The following is an 18532-nucleotide window of genomic DNA, read 5'->3' on the forward strand; positions in this document are numbered from 1 at the left end:
TGTGTTTTGTACGCCTCACATGGCCTGTCAGTCTATTCTGTGTTCTGTGTTGTGTCCAGTTGTGTCTGGGAGTCTCTTTGACATGGCTTAACCCTCCTGGCTCACAGGGGTTTCTGTGTCTCCCTCAGCACTAATAGAACAGACAGCAGGAGTGGAGGACGGCTACATAGTCAGACCCAGCTATCTCCAACGAAAGAGAAAGAGCGGGTGGAAGAAAGTGTATAGATGATGAAACATACTCTTTCCTGTCATGCTATGAGAAATGTATGATAAAGAAAGAGGGAGAACAAATTGAGAAACGAGGAGACAGTGGAAAGTCAAAAAGGTAGCAGAGAGAAAGAAAGAGAGCGGGTCAGAGAAAATGGGAGATGAAGGGACAGAAATGGCATGAGCAGCACACTAACACCTTCTCCTCCCTACAGTAGAGTAGCACTGTTGATGAGAAGATCAAATCAAACGTTATTTGTCACATGTGCCGAATACAACAGACCTTACAGTGAAATGCTTACTTACAACCAACAATGCCCCTAACCAACAGTTAAGAAAAATAAGTTAAGTAATAAATAGATAAGTAAAAAAATAACAAATAACAAATTGTTAAAGAGCAGCAGTAAAATAACAGTAGTGAGGCTATATACAGGCGGTACCAGTACAGAGTCAATGTGCTGGGGCACAGGTTAGTCGAGGTAATTGAGGTAATATGTGCATGTAGGTAGAGTTAAAGTGACTATGCATAGATAATAACAGAGAGTACGAGTCATGTAAAAGAGGGGGTGGACAATGCAAATAGTCTGGGTGGCCATTTGATTAGATGTTCAGGAGTCTTATGGCTTGGGGGTAGAAGCTGTTAAGAAGCCTTTTGGACCTAGACTTGGTGCTCTGGTACCGCTTGCTGTGCGATAGCAGAGAGAACAGTCTATGACTAGTCTTTGAAACATTTTTTGGCCTTCCTCTGACACCGCCTGGCATAGAGGTCTTTAATGGCAGGAAGCTTGGCCCCAGTGATGTACTGGGCCGTACGCACTACTCCCTGTAGTGCCTTGCGGTCATAGGCCGAGCAGTTGCCATACCAGGCAGAGATGCTCTCGATGGTGTAGCTGAATGGCCTTTTGAGGATCTGAGGATCCATGCCAAATCTTTTCAGTCTCCTGAGGGGAGGGAGGGAGATAGGGAGAGAGAGCACATGATCTGTGATTAAACACAATTACATTTCAATGTATTGCAGAAGATTGAGTTTCTCGGACTAATGGTCCATAAACAAGCGACTTAGTTCCATTACACTGCCTGCCTTCCAGGACATCTACAGCACCCGGTGTCACAAGAAGGCCAATAAGATCATCAAGGACCTCAGCCACCCGAGACACGGTCTATTCACACCTCCACCATCTAGAAAGTACAGTTGCATCAAAGCTGGGACCAAGAGAATAGGAAACAGCTTCTACCTCCAGGCCATCAGACTGTTAAACAGTCACCACTAGCCTTAGTAACTGTTCTAGCCAGCTACCAACAAGTACTCTACCTTAGAGACTGCTGCCCTATGTACATAGTCATTAAACACTGGTCACTTTAATAATGTTTACATACAGTTTTACACACTTCATATGTACTGTTGAAGTCTGAAGTTTACATACACCTTAGCCAAATACATTTAAACTCAGTTTTACACCATTCCTGACATTTAATCCTAGTAAAAATGCCCCGTCTTAGGTCAGTTAGGATCACCACTTTATTTTAAGAATGATTTATTTCAGCTTTTATTTATTTTATCACATTCTCAGTGGGTAAGAAGTTTACATACACTCAATTAGTATTTGGTAGCATTGCTTTTACATTGTTTAACCTTCCACAAGTTTCCCACAATAAGTTGAATTTTGGCCCATTCCTCCTGACAGAGCTGGTGTAACTGAGTCAGGGTTGTAGGCCTCCTTGCTCGCACACGCTTGTTCAGTTCTGCTCCACAAATTTTCTATAGGATTGAGGTCAGGGCTTTGTGATGGCCACTCCAATACCTTGACTTTGTTGTCCTTAAGCCATGTTTCCAGTATGTTTCCATACTTTGGAAGTATGCTTGGGGTCAATGTCCATTTGGAAGACCCATATTGAAGCAACATCTTGAGATGTTGATGCCATCTATTTTGTGAAGTGCACCAGTCCCTCCTGCAGCAAAGCACCCCCACAACATGATGCTGCAACCCCTGTGCTTCACGGTTGGGATGGTGTTCTTCGGCTTGCAAGCCTCCCCCTTTTTCCTCCAAACATAACGATGGTCATCATGGCCTAACAGTTCTATTTTTGTTTCATCATACCAGAGGACATTTCTCCAAAAAGTATGATCTTTGTCCCCATGTGCAGTTGCAAACCGTAGTCTGGCTTTTTTATGGCGGTTTTGGAGCAGTGGCTTCTTCCTTGCTGAGCGGCCATTCAGGTTATGCCAATATAGGACTCATTTTACTGTGGATATAGATACTTTTGTACCCGTTTCCTCCAGCATCTTCACAAAGTACTTTGCTGTTGTTCTTGGATTGATTTGCACTTTTCGCACTAAAGTATTTTCATCTCTAGGAGACAGAACGCTTCTCCTTCCAGAGCGGTATGACGGCTGCGTGGTCCCATGGTGTTTATACTTGCATACTATTGTTTGTACAGATGTACGTGGTACCTTCAGACGTTTGGAAATTGCTCCCAAGGATGAACCAGACTTGTGGAGGTCTACAGTTTTTTTCTGAGGTCTTGGCTGATTTCTTTTGATTTTCCCATGATGTCAAGCAAAGAGGCACTGAGTTTGAAGGTAGGCCTTGAAATACATCCACAGGTACACCTCCAATTGACTCAAATTATGTCAATTAGCCTATCAGAAGCTTCTAAAGCCATGACATAATTTTCTGGAATTTTCCAAGCTGTTTAGAGGCACAGTCAACTTAGTGTATGTAAACTTCTGACCCACTGGAATTGTGATACAGTGAATTATAAGTGAAATAATCTGTCTGTAAACAATTGTTTGTAATATTACTTGTCATGCACAAAGTAGATGTCCTAACCGACTTGCCAAAACTATAGTTTGTTAACAAGAAATGTGTGGAGGGGTTGAAAAACAAGTTTTAATGACTCAAACCTAAGTGTATGTAAACTTCCAACTTCAACTATATATACTGTACTGTATTCTAGTCAAGGCTCATCCCATATAACTACTGCTGTACACACCTTTTCTATTCATATACTGTCCATACGTTCTTATATGTACCATTATATGTACATATATTTATATTCTGGTCACTGACATTGCTCTTTCTGATATTTTTCAATTTCTTAATTTTTCTGGATTATGTGTAAATGGTTGTATTTTTTATTGCTAGGTATTACTGCACTGTTGGAGCTAGAAACACAAGCATTTCGCTGCACCTGCGATAACATCTACAAATATATGTACACACCTAATAAACCTAATAAATTATTTTTTCAAATTCACATGTAGTGAGGCATCATTGAAAGGAAGCATTCCTCAACATGCCTTAACTATTACAATGTAGGACATCAATACTGTACACCATAAATCTGCAAATAAATGAAAGAAGCAATAAAACAATTAAGGAAGTGGGAAGAGTGGTGCTCTCTAAAGTTGAGGCATTGAAGATTCATTGTCGCAAAGAGGAAGTACAGTATATTAAAAGTGTCCGGACTCCATAAAGTGTTCAATACACATTGATGGATGACACTGAGTGTTCTTAACTGTTATAAGTGCAGCTCACTTTAATATCTCTCATAAACAGTCTAACCGCACCATAAAGGCAACATTCATCACCTACCCACTTAACTCTCATTCACTTACCCACATGGGGGGCCTAAAACATTTAGGGAGGTACTAAGAGCATTTCAGGCTGACCCTGTTGGGGACTCCTTTCACAGATCCTTTCACAGATTCACTGTTTTTTTCAACTGTAATGGTTGTTGGCTGAGAGACCAGGTTGTTGACCCTGGCCAACTACTCGAACACAACCACTTGAATAGGACTACCACCTCGTTGCAGGAGCACTCACACTTCATTGTGATAGGATGATACTGAGGATAGCTGGTCGTTAACAGGACATGATCCTGTCATTTATTTTTATTTTTTCACCTTTATGTAACCAGGTAGTAGGCTAGTTGAGAACAAGTTCTCATTTACAACTGCGACCTGGCCAGATAAAGCATAGCTTTACTTTGTGAACAGACAACAACACAGAGTTACACATGGAGTATACAATAAACAAGTCAATAATACAGTAGGAAAAAATAAAAAAAGAGTCTACATACATTGTGTGCAAAAGTCATGAGGAGGTAGGCGAATAATTACAATTTTGCAGATTAACACTGGAGTGATATGATCAGATGGTCATGTGCAGGTAGAGATACTAGTGTGCAAAGAGCAGAAAAGTAAATAAATAAAAACAGTATGGGGATGAGGTAGGTAAATTGGGTGGGCTATTTACCGATGGACTATGTACAGCTGCAGCGATCGGTTAGCTGCTCAGATAGCAGATGTTTAAAGTTGGTGAGGGAGATAAAAGTCTCCAACTTCAGCGATTTTTGCAATTCGTTCCAGTCACAGGCAGCAGTGAGCTGGAAGGAAAGGCGGCCAAATGAGGTGTTGGCTTTAGGGATGATCAGTGAGATACACCTGCTGGAGCGCGTGCTACGGGTGGGTGTTGCCATCGTGACCAGTGAACTGAGATAAGGCGGAGCTTTACCTAGCATGGACTTGTAGATGACCTGGAGCCAGTGGGTCTGGCGACGAATATGTAGCGAGGGCCAGCCGACTAGAGCATACAGGTCGCAGTGGTGGGTGGTATAAGGTGCTTTAGTAACAAAAACGGATGGCACTGTGATAAACTGCATCCAGTTTGCTGAGTAGAGTATTGGAAGCTATTTTGTAGATGATATCGCCGAAGTCGAGGATCGGTAGGATAGTCAGTTTTACTAGTGTAAGTTTGGCGGCGTGAGTGAAGGTGGCTTTGTTGCGGAATAGAAAGCCGACTCTAGATTTGATTTTAGATTGGAGATGTTTGATATGAGTCTGGAAGGAGAGTTTACAGTCTAGCCAGACACCTAGGTACTTATAGATGTCCACATATTCTAGGTCGGAACCATCCAGGGTGGTGATGCTAGTCGGGCGTGCGGGTGCAGGCAGTGAACGGTTGAAAAGCATGCATTTGGTTTTACTAGCGTTTAAGAGCAGTTGGAGGCCACGGAAGGAGTGTTGTATGGCATTGAAGCTCTTTTGGAGGTTAGATATCACAGTGTCCAAGAAAGGGCTAGAAGTATACAGAATGGTGTCGTCTGCGTAGAGGTGCATCAGGGAATCGCCCGCAGCAAGAGCAACATCATTGATATATACAGAGAAAAGAGTTGGCCTGAGAATTGAACCATGTGGCACCCCCATAGAGACTGCCAGAGGACTGGACAACATGCCCTCCGATTTGACACACTGAACTCTGTCTGCAAAGTAGTTGGTCACCAGGCAAGGCAGTCATTAGAAAAACCGAGGCTACTGAGTCTGCCGATAAGAATATGGTGATTGACAGAGTCGAAAGCCTTGGCCAGGTCGATAAAGACGGCTGCACAGTACTGTCTTTTATCGATGGCGTTAATGATATCGTTTAGTACCTTGAGCGTGGCTGAGGTACACCCGTGACCGGCTCGGAAACCAGATTGCACAGCGGAGAAGGTATGGTGGGATTCGAGATGGTCAATGATCTGTTTGTTGACTTGGCTTTCGAAGACCTTAGATAGGCAGGGAAGGATGGATATAGGTCTGTAACAGTTTGGGTCCAGGGTGTCTCCCCCTTTGAAGAGGGGGATGACTGCGGCAGCTTTCCAATCCTTGGGGATCTCAGACGATATGAAAGAGAGGTTGAACAGGCTGGTAATAGGGGTTGCGACAATGGCAGCGGATAGTTTCAGAAATAGAGGGTCCAGATTGTCAAACCTACTGATTTGTACGGGTCCAGGTTTTGCAGCTCTTTCAGAAGATCTGCTATCTGGATTTGGGTAAAGGAGAAGCTGGGGAGGCTTGGGCGAGTAGCTGCAGGGTTGGCCGAGGTTGGAGTAGCCAGATGTTTACCACTTCAGATTCATTCATGTGTTTCTTTGATACTTGGAGGAGTGTTCTGAAGTTAGTATGGATGATGAACTGGTGACATTATGGCCAGATGGTAGTCGGTTGCTGCATTATCTAGTTGAATGACTGACATTCATAATGAGATTCCTTGGATGTTTGATGGGTTTCTTCTCTCAGAGGAATATGTGAAAGTTGCCTCAGGGTTTTAAATTAGCTCCGTGGTTTGCATTTGGTTTGCAGGTTTTGATCTATGCCCCTTAAAGAGCACAGTAGAAGGTAAAGGATGACAGGAAACATTATCAGAATAGGAGTAAAAAACAAGTCACATCTTTAACTAGTTTGAGGTAAAACGTTGTGTTTCTGTGTGGTCTAGGCAGCAGACAATCACCTCTAAGCACCTGACCTGCCCAGCACCCGGACTGGACCTGCCCATGCAGTCCCAACCATCTGGTCCAATCGTGTTAATGAAGCACGTCGTTCCCCAGACACTGAGGCGAGGCAGCACCTCTATGATGGCTTAATCAGCACTCCCAGATAGGCCATTTCATCAGCAACGAGCTTAATTAGGCAGAAGAGTGCAGAGCTGAGGAGGAAGCAGGGGAACAAGGGAAAACAAAGAGCCAGGGTCCTTTGTGATAATGAAGAGACTTTCTCCCTAATGAAAAATATCCTTTTGTTCACATTCTGCTTTCTCTGAGGAGTGGACAAGCGGACCACTTCAGCTAACATTCAGAGGTTTAACGAATATTCAAGCACTATATTATTTCTCCTTTTCGGGATGTTTAATTTTGCCAGCTCTTCACTGCTCTCTCATTTTATGTGATTTAATTCTTTGAGCTTTGTGACCTTCCACCCCACGTATTGGGCTTGTGTGGGCAAGCCTGTGTTGGGCTGATGTGGGCTTGGTGTGGGATAGCCTGTGTTGGGCTAGTGTAGGCTAGCCAGTCTTGGGCTTTTGTGGGCTAGCTCATGGTAGGCTAGCCTGTGTTTGGTTGATGTTGGATTGGTGTGGTCTAGCCTATGTCGGACTGTTGTCTTGGTGTGGGCTTACCTGTGCCCACATTGCCCACCGAATACCCACACGGGGCAGTCATGTTTGCTGGATGGTTTGTTGGGATACAGAGAGCTGTTAGCCTATCCTAAAGATGTTGGCACTGTCCAATTTACAGTAGCTATAACAGTGAAAGAATACCATGCTATTGTTTGAGGAGAGTGCATAATTTTTAACATAAAGTTATTAATAAACATATTAGGCACATTTGGGCAGTCTTGATACAACATTTTTAACAGAAATACAATGTTTCATTGGATCAGTCTAAAACTTTGCACATACACTGTTGCCATCTAGTGGACAAAATCTAAATTGCACATGGGCTGGAATAATATATTACAATTATTCTCTTGCATTTCAAAGATGATGGTATAAAAACAATACAAAAGAACGGTTGATTTTTTCTTTGTATTATCTATTACCAGATCTATTTTGTTATATTCTCCTACATTCCTTTCACATTTCCACAACTTTCAAAGTGTTTTCTTTAAAATGGTACCAAGAATATGCATATCCTTACTTAAGGGCCTGAGCTACAGGCAGTTAGATTTAGGTATGTCATTTTAGGCTAAAATTGAAAAAAAGGGGCGTATCCTTAAGAGGTTATATAATTATTAATCCAACAGTGATTCCCCTTAGCCGACTGTACAGTTTTGTAATCCCACAACATTAACATGCAGTGCTGTATCTCAAGACAAAGCTGCTTCAAATGTGCCGTACCTCTGTCCTAAAAAAGACAAAAGACAAACCACTTTTTAAGCAGAGAACCAGTTACCTAACTGGGGAGGTTGAGGCCTCTTTGCAAAATTCTAAGTGTTTTTATTTCTCCACTCCTGATCAGAGTTACATCATCAAATAGATAAATCAATCACAAATAGAAATCTGTTAAGAAGTACCCCCATTTACTGGAGGGAAAATCACTTACTTTAACTGAGAAATGGTTAGTGAGAAATGGTTTTAGAGAACATTACTTATAACACAATTTCAACATTATAATAGATGGTATTAATCATTCAAGTCCCCCTCTGCCCCAGCCTTCACACATAGTCTGATTCTATATTGGGCATCTCTCTGCCACTTCAAAAGACTAGACCAGCTAGCCACATATCTCTCTCTCTTGAAAACATTATGATCCAACAGTCAGTGTTTGTTTCAGTGCATCTGATAGAATATCCACTTGCTAATTACAGTTGAAGTCAGAAGTTTACATACACCTTAGCCAAATACATTTAAACTCAGTTTCACAATTCCTGACATTTAATCCTAGTAAAAATTATCTGTCTTAGGTCAGTTAGGATCACCACTTTATTTTAAGAATATGAAATAGTAGAGAGAATGATTTATTTCAGCTTTTATTTCTTTCATCACATTCACAGTGGGTCAGAAGTTTACATACGCTCAATTAGTATTTGGTAGCATTGCCTTTAAATTGTTTAACTTGGGTCAAATGTTTTGGGTAGCCTTCCACAAGCTTCCCACAATAAGTTGGGTGAATTTTGGCCCATTCCTCCTGACAGAGCTGGTGTAACTCAGTCAGGTTTGTAGGCCTCCTTGCTCGACACATGCTTTTTCAGTTCTGCCCACAAGTTTTATATAGGATTGAGGTCAGGGCTTTGTGATGGCCACTCCAATACCTTGACTTTGTTGTCCTTAAGCCATTTTGCCACAACTTTGGAAGTATGCTTGGGGTCATTGTCCATTTGGAAGACCCATTTGCGACCAAGCTTTAACTTCCTGACTGATGTCTTGAGATGTTGCTTCAATATATCCACATCATTTTCCTCCCTCCTCCCTTTTGTGAAGTGCACCAGTCCCTCCTACAGCAAAGCACCCCAACAACATGATGCTGCCACCCCCGTGCTTCACAGTTGGGATGGTGTTCTTCGGCTTGCAAGCATCCCCCTTTTATGGCAGTTTTGGAGCAGTTATATTTTTTTCCCATCAGACCAGAGAACATTTCTCCAAAAAGTGATATTTGTCCCCATGTGCAGTTGCAAACCGTAGTCTGGCTTTTTAATGGCGGTTTTGGAGCAGTGGCTTCTTCCTTGCTGAGCGGCCTTTCAGGTTATTTCGATATAGGACTCGTTTTACTGTGGATATAGATACTATTGCACCTGTTTCCTCCAGCATCACAAGGTCCTTTGCTGTTGTTCTGGGATTGATTTGCACTTTTTGCACCAAAGTACGTTCATCTCTAGGAGACAGAACGCATCTCCTTCCTGAGTGGTGTCCCATGGTGTTTATACTTGCGTACTATTGTTTGTACAGATGAACATGGTACCTTCAGGCATTTGGAAAATTTGGAAAATGCTCCCAAGGATGAACCAGACTTGTGGAGGTTTTGGCTGATTTTCTTTTGATTTTCCCATGATGTCAAGCAAATAGGCACTGAGTTTGAAGGTATGCCTTGAAATACATCCACAGGTACACCTCCAATTGACTCAAGCCATGACATAATTTTCTGGAATTTTCCAAGCTGTTTAGAGGCACAGTCAACTTAGTGTATGTAAACTTCTGACCCACTGGAATTGTGATACAGTGAATTATAAGTGAAATAATCTGTCTGTAAACAATTGTTGGAAAAATGACTTGTGTCATGCACAAAGTAGATGTCCTAACCGACTTGCCAAAACTATAGTTTGTTAACAGGAAATGTGTGGAGTGGTTGAAAAACGAGTTTTAATGACTCCAACCTAAGTGTATGTAAACTTCCAACTTCAACTGTATGTGTTTTTCTGGGCAGGTTATGAGGATCACTCGTCTCTGTGGTGTGTTTGATCATCACAATAGTGAGAAAGCTCTTTACGCGGTATCCTTTAAACAAACATGATTTATATGGTTATTCTCTTAAAGTAAGCCTGCAATGGCATCCGCGCGTGAACCCATTTACATTTAGAGGAGTTTTATTGAGGCTGGGGGTAGGATAAAGCGTATGATTTATGCCCAGAAACAGCATGCTACGCCAAACTTCATCTTATGGAAAGAGAGTGCCCACCGGTTCTATTCAGAGAGGGGAAGAGGCCAGTTTGGGAAATTGCAGGTTTCATCTGCGATGGTGATTTTAGATTATGTTTGGAGATAAAGATGTTTCTCCCTGAATAGTAAAATGTAAGGCCAGGCACCACACCCTAATAGGGATTTTTCCCCCCTTAATTATATCTCAATCAACTATTACTAGTTGAATGTAGAAACAAATATAATACTTTTTTGTATAAAAAAAAATCTTATATGTATTAAAAATGTAGTTATGTATTAAAAATGTGAATATTTGCATATCACGCAAACACATTTTCTGGACACTGGATGAAGTCAACAAATATGTTGTTTTCATTTTGTTAAGACACTCCAGGACAGGACTTACTTAGAGCAGCTGGTGGCTGTAAAATACTCAAATCATGTTCGTAAAATGCGTTTTTTCAAAAGAAAATTATATCTTGAAAAAAAATCTACAACATATCAACAATTCTTCTGGACAAGTCTCGAGAATATATCTAAGGATAACCACACATAATTTTGTGAAGGCAAATGCTTCTGAAGCTGAGGAAAATGGGTTGACGTGTGGGAAGAGTAACTTTCGATAAATGGCAGTAAAAGACAAGTACAGTGAATTTAGACTGTCAAACACCAAACACCTATTTAGACCCAATCACCATCTCATCAAAGTAAGTTACTACATATAGTCCAGTTTGTTAAATTATCTCTGAAATGACTGATGTATGACCATTTTAACGTGGTTAAAATTCGTGAAATGTTGATTGCACTAGTAAAACAAACAAAGAAAAAAATATACACTGAGTGTACAAAACATTAAGAACACCTGCTCTTTCCATGACATAGACTAACGAGGTGAATCCAGGTGAAAGCTATTATCCCTTATTGATGTCACTTGTTATATCCATGTCAATCAGTGTAGATGATGGGGAGGAGACAGGTTTAATAAGGATTTTGAGACATGGATTGTGTATGTGTGCCATTCAGAGGGTGAATGGGTAAGACAAAAGATTGAAGTGCCTTTGAACGGGGTATGGTAGTAGGTGCCAGGCACACTGGTTTGTGTGTCAAGAACTGCAGCGCTGCTGTGTTTTTCACGCTCAACAGTTTCCCGTGTATCAAAAATGGTCCACCACCCAAACGACATCCAGCCAATGTAATTTAAGCCTGTGGTGCCTGGCCTTAAATAGAATGATACATCACAACTTAAAGCATTCTAGGGAGTATTTTGAGCAGATAAAATGTTCCACTTTGTTCAAGGAATGCATGCAATTTCCCAGTTCAGCACAGTCCGCCTGTATAGATAAGCGCCTGCATATCTGTCAGCCTTGTTGAAAACATGGCAACTTGGAAACATGCCATTTGTTCTCATTGAACCTCCAACACCTCATCCCACATCAGCCATCCCTCTTTCACAGTGTGTCCATGTGCTGGAATTAAAATGTAGCGCTCCAAAAAAGGCTTTTAGGAAGTGTCCCGGAGGTTCAGCATCTGCCAGTGTCTGGCTGCTCTCTGGCTGCTCTCCACTCATTAGCCAGCAGACTGGTATGGGACGCATCCCATCTGTTAGCCTCGAGCTGCTGCTCCTGCTGCTGCTCACAACTTTCAGTACACTCACGCTGGCCCAATACTAAATAGGCCTACCAGCTCTGTCTGTGAACATATAGCAACTAAATACTATCCCAGTCTGTAACACAGCACACATTGGCCAAGGGCTATCCAACCCTGTTCCTAGAGAGCTACCCTCCTGTAGGTTTTCGCTCCAACCCCAGTTGTAACTAACCTGATTAATCTTACCAACCAGCTAATTATTAGAATCATGTGCGCTAGATTAGAGTTGGAGTGAAAACCTACAAGACGGTACCTCTCCAGTAACAGGGAACAAGGTTCCCTGTCTGTAACACAGTACACACTAGCCCAATACTACTTATTTTCCCTGTCTGTAACACAGTACACACTAGCCCAATACTACTTATTTTCCCTGTCTGTAACACAGTACACACTAGCCCAATACTACTTATTTTCCCTGTCTGTAACACAGTACACACTAGCCCAATACTACGTATTTTCCCTGTCTGTAACACAGTACACACTAGCCCAATACTACTTATTTTCCCTGTCTGTAACACAGTACACACTAGCCCAATACTACTTATTTTCCCTGCCTGTAACACAGTACACACTAGCCCAATACTACTTATTTTCCCTGTCTGTAACACAGTACACACTGGCCCAATACTACTTATTTTCCCTGTCTGTAACACAGTACACACTAGCCCAATACTACTTATTTTCCCTGTCTGTAACACAGTACACACTAGCCCAATACTACGTATTTCCCCTGTCTGTAACACAGTACACACTAGCCCAAAACTACTTATTTTCCCTGTCTGTAACACAGTACACACTGGCCCAATACTACTTATTTTCCCTGTCTGTAACACAGTACACACTAGCCCAATACTACTTATTTTCCCTGTCTGTAACACAGTACACACTAGCCCAATACTACTTATTTTCCCTGTCTGTAACACAGTACACACTAGCCCAATACTACTTATTTTCCCTGTCTGTAACACAGTACACACTAGCCCAATACTACGTATTTCCCCTGTCTGTAACACAGTACACACTAGCCCAATACTACGTATTTTCCCTGTCTGTAACACAGTACACACTAGCCCAATACTACTTATTTTCCCTGTCTGTAACACAGTACACACTAGCCCAATACTACTTATTTTCCCTGTCTGTAACACAGTACACACTAGCCCAATACTACTTATTTTCCCTGTCTGTAACACAGTACACACTAGCCCAATACTACTTATTTTCCCTGTCTGTAACACAGTACACACTGGCCCAATACTACGTATTTCCCCTGTCTGTAACACAGTACACACTAGCCCAATACTACTTATTTTCCCTGTCTGTAACACAGTACACACTGGCCCATAATTTAATAGATGGGGGGCCATTTGGAAGCTTCGACTGAACATGACTGTCCCAGATATGACACAGTTTCTTTCATAGTTAGCTAGGATGATACGGCAGCATTCAGGGAGTCCACTAGGTGGGTGGATTACAGGATGACTACCTCAGGGATGCTTTGTGTTTGGATGTTCACATGTCCTCATCTACTAGGGATTGTAATGGGGTTTTTGAAAGGGTTTGGTTCTACATGGTATTCAGCACTGTAGGTATTCAGCACTAGTCTTCAGTATCTGATAGAGATAACAGGACACATTTTTACAGGTGAGCTCTGTGATTCTCCATAATGACCTGTAAACCTGTGAACTGGTCTTATTTGTCCTATCTGTGTCTAGTAGCTTTATGTAATGTAATAGACAGGATACAGTCCCTTCCTTGCTGATCCTGACTGAGACACTGGAACACATGGCTCGACATCTGACCGCGTGGACGATTCCATATGCAAATCTAACATGGGCTTTGCTTACGTAGTAGGGGTGGAGCAGTCTATCTCTGTCTGCGGAGCGGATGAGATATTCTCTCACACTTAAAATGATTTATGGAATGGGAATAGGGAGCAGGGAACAGGAGATGGGAGGGAGAACTAAGGACACGGGAGTGTGCCTCTGAAATGGCATGACAGAGAAAGGAACAGTTGAGTTGGAGAAAACAGAGGACAGGCCACGGCAGCCAAAGAACACACAAGAATCTGTCAGGTGATATTCAACTGGCTGCAACATTCATGTGGTATATCCACATCTGTTTCTTCCTGTTGAATATCTACACAGAATATTTGATTACACACATGACACATATCTCAAATCAGGACACAGCCCTATGCGCGGGTGTCAAATTTTTGTCCTGAGTTAGCGAAAGTGTCCCTCCTCCATGTTGTCCCGCCCACACACCCCACATCCCCACCTGAGGTGTCAGAGTGGCAGGTGCCACAGAGAGGGTGAAGCTTACCGATAAGTCACTTTCCCCCCACATGGCCATTGACCAGATGGAGAGCTGATGGGTGCCTTAATATTGATGTGTTCCCCCTACCAGGGCAATGGATCGATAAAGAAGAAAAATGACCCGCCAGTGAATTTCAAAAAGTGGTCTTGGCAAGGCCTCATAATCAAATGGCAGCCGCTTGTAAAGGATGTGAAGAGGATCAGCTCTTAACCTCATGCATTAGTAGAATAAATGTCAGCTAGGATGACAACCAGAATGAATTTGATATTACATTATAAATATTATACTATACTATACACACACACACACACACACTGCCCGTGCTCTCATCTGTCCACACACTGATACTAATGTCCCCCCAACATTAAACTGGCAGAACAAAATGACATACTGGTAATTAGAGAAGAGCATGTTTGATGATTTCATCAGTGCTGCGGTATGGCCCCCTGCTTTGTTTAATTGCAGTCCAGAGAAAAGTTCTAGAGTGATGACACAACGCCAATAGACTGCTGGGAGGACGGAAATGTTGCTGATGATATGAAGGCCTTGTGTTTTAACCAGGATTAAATAGCTTTTGCTTGATGTTAAGTGTGACACCAGATGAATGAATGGACAAGCGGCAGGCCTCTCAGATGCTCTCTAATTAAATAGATGAATCTGCTTCCTTATTTTGGCTGTTTTCTCAAATTGATGGACGTTTTTAGACGGGCTCTTTGGCTCAAACTTGAGATTCTGATACAGTTCAAATTTGATGAGTATCTGCAAATAACAGGCAGACAACGTGTCTTTTCCAGACACCCTACTAATAGGTGATACAGTAGAGTATCATAATATTATTTTTGCCGATTTTATAGCGATACTGTGGCTTTACTTTTTTTCTTGGTTGTTTACTTTAGCTAGCGCTAGTTGGCTGTACCTGCTTCAAAACTTGGGTGTTATCATCCTAATGTGACCGACAAACTTGATTCAGTCTTATGTAGCAAAATTTGAAATTTTGGATAAAATCGGAGACACAGAGCTACAAAATGGTATATCATACACTGCATTTGAGAAACAATGGGAAAGTAATTCTGTTTTGAAAGTTGATACATTTGTAACCTCACTTTTGAGAAAATGTCATTTGAATGTTTTGGTACCTAATGGAGAGCTCTTCTTTGTCTACTCCCATTCAGCATCGTTCACACCCTCTTAAGCTTTAGCCCCACCCATCTCTTTAAGGGTTGATCCAAGCATTCTGTACTAACAACAACAGTCAAGCACCCAAGCTAACTGGCTAACTTGTTAGCTACTTCAAGACACAAACAAGAGAACAGCTCACTGAACATTAATCACCCTAGCAGAGCTGGTTGGGCTGTTTTTATGTTATCCATAGAGTTGGTGGCTGCAACTGTGCTGTCAGATTGTTTGTTCGTAAATTCAGAGCGTTTCACTCTCGGAGCGTTCAGAGCGCACACTGGATGCTCTGGCCGATGAGTAGGGTTGATCCGAGACAACTGTAGTCAAGCACCCAAGCTAACTGGCTAACATTGACTAGCTTGCTAGCTACTTCCAGACACAATTGAGAGAACACCCCCCGCTGACCGTTTTACTCGCACTAGCAGAGCTGGTTAAGCTGTTTTCATGTTATCCGTTTATAAATTCTTCAGTTATTATGCGCTCTGGCACACTCAGATGAGAGTGCTCTGAAATCAGAGTAGATGGCCAGATTGAATTTACAAACCCACGGTTACTTGCATAGTGGAGTCTTTCGTTAAGACATGTAGCTAGTTAGATACGAAGAGTACACTTTAACTTGAAATGAAAACGACTTTGTCAAAATTTGAAACGTGTAATATCTGAAAATGTAGCTAGGTAGACTATCTTACCCTTATACATCATGGTTGGACGCTTCTCCTTGTCACAGATGCCATGATTGCCCTTAGTTTGAAGATGTAATCCGGAGACAGGTGTTTTATCCGTCTCCTTAGCTATCATACTCTAATTCCACTGATTTAAAAACTCAGTCTTCCAGAAAGTGGAGAGCAACAGTTTACTATTTTTTATTTAACTAGGTAAGTCAGTTAAGAACAAATTCTGAGCAATATATATTTTTTTTAAAGCTGCGACATACTGACCAGCTCAAATAGACAGAAGCGTGCTAAATGGCAGACCAATCCAAACTCATCTCTCGGCATGTCCAGCCCACTCATTATCTCAGCCAATCATGGCTAGATGAAAGGTTGCTGCCGTTTTCTGTGGCTAAACCAACTAAGCTCTTAATTTTACAATTTTATTTGTATTTACAGACGGCATACAATTTTGTTATTAAGGCACATGAAAGTTCACGTTCCAGAAGGCATTTCTTGAAAATAAAAAAGATGACTGTCACACCCATCGTATAAATAATTTGACCAATGTGCAGCATGAGTAGAGTTCCACATTTTAATGATCGAGAAACTTCCAAAACAAATAAACATACCGATCGTGAAAATACGTTGCGCACATAGGCACTCAAATAAAACAATATCCCACATAGCAGGTGGGAAAAAGGACACACTAAGTATGATCCCCAATTAGAGGTAACGATTATCAGCTGCCTCCAATTGGGAACCATACACACACACCAACATAGGAATACAATACCTAGAAACCCCCCTAGTCACGCCCTGACCTATTACACCATAGACAACCCCGAGGGCTCTCTATGGTCAGGGCGTGACAATGACATTCAAATGGCTCTTGTGTGAGATATTGACCCGCGACATATGCACAGTTCCGTGAAACGAGTCACCTAGAGCTAGTTCTCATTCTTCTTTTTAAACATTTTAAATGGTGAGCTAACATGTGAACACTTTTACCTCCAAGTGTATCAAATTGCAATACATTTAGAATCACAATACATATCCTATTGGCACATAAATATTGTGATATTGTGAGCTCCCTGGCTATTCTGCTAACCCCTGCCTGAGATGATATGAACTGTCTGGTATGTGATTTACTGTAATTATCCCATACACTATCTGTGAGCAATGCGGTGTATGTTTCTCTGCACCAATGTACTTTAATGAATGATAGTGTGTTCAGTGTGTGTGTGTGTGTGTGTGTGTGTGTGTGTGTGTGTGTGTGTGTGTGTGTGTGTGTGTGTGTGTGTGTGTGTGTGTGTGTGTGTGTGTGTGTGTGTGTGTGTGTGTGTGTGTGTGTGTGTGTGTGTGTGTACAGTATGAGTATGTGTGTGCGTGCGTGTGAGTGTGTGTATACCTGTGAGCCGCGCTGCAGATCAGTCTGGCTGCAGGCCCAGACCTCCTATCACATAATGCCATTGGCCCCTCATCATTGTCAGCATGTCAGCACCCATTAGCTCTGGTGTACCCCCCCCCTACCCCCCCACCATACCCCCAGCCTGCCAACAGAATGCTAATGGTGCCCTAGGACAAGATTGAGAGGACTCTATTCTAATGACGGACCACAGAGCCTGAAGACCAATACACAACCTAACTGTGGAGAGAGAGAGAGAGAGAGAGAGTGTGTGTGTGTGTGTGTGTGTGTGTGTGTGTGTGTGTGTGTGTGTGTGTGTGTGTGTGTGTGTGTGTGTGTGTGTGTGTGTGTGTGTGTGTGTGTGTGTGTGTGTGTGTGTGTGTGTGTGGAGGTCCTACTCACGTCACACTACTCAACTCCAGTTATTAGACTGACAGTGATGCGGGCAATAGGGCAGTATAATGTTAGTTAGGGGAATCAATAGAGTTCTTTATATTGCAGTGAAGATGGAGAATTGTTGTTTGTCATTGGGGGTGCGGTTCCTGGCCCTGGCCTGATGAGGTACAGAGACCAGGGAAAAATGCAGTGTAGCATTTGGTTTGTTGCTTTGGACTTCCAATTCCCAACCCTCATCAGTACTCTGTGCTGTTGTGCTAATGCTGAGTTGGATGCCATTCCTGATCGATTAACTCCAGGAATATTAGTGTATTCCACTCCGGTTCGACTCCACCTCAGAAATGCCCTTATAGCTCTGGACAGAGATGCCGTAGAGGTGAAATTGAAAGGCATCGATCTGGCCGAAGGGAACCTAATAAAAAAGCCTGGAAAATAAATAAAGAATGAATTATTTTCCTCCCCTGGCACTTTATTGATCAGGGAAGTTTGGGGCACTTCTTCCAAGTAATAACCAGCCAGCTGGGCACTTCTTGGGAAAAAAGAGCAACAATTTTAAAATAGACGTAGACTGTGTGAGCGTTTGAGCAGACTTGCTAATGCTGTGGAAATGTGGGGCATAAATCCTGCCCATGTTTCATTTCATTTCTCCCTCTCTCCAGAGTTATTAATGCCTGAGCCTTAATTACTTTGTGGACGGTGGTGAGGTAGGCTTTTATCCTGGGTAGGACACATTTTTTCAGTGGAGGAGCCACTCTTCACAGGAGCAGCTTTGGAAGGGCTTTGGAACGTAATTAATGCATGGGACAAAACCATGAATAGCAATGTGTTGAATATGT

The sequence above is a fragment of the Oncorhynchus clarkii genome, chromosome 25 (assembly GCF_045791955.1).
Source record: "Oncorhynchus clarkii lewisi isolate Uvic-CL-2024 chromosome 25, UVic_Ocla_1.0, whole genome shotgun sequence".
NCBI lineage: Eukaryota > Metazoa > Chordata > Actinopteri > Salmoniformes > Salmonidae > Oncorhynchus > Oncorhynchus clarkii.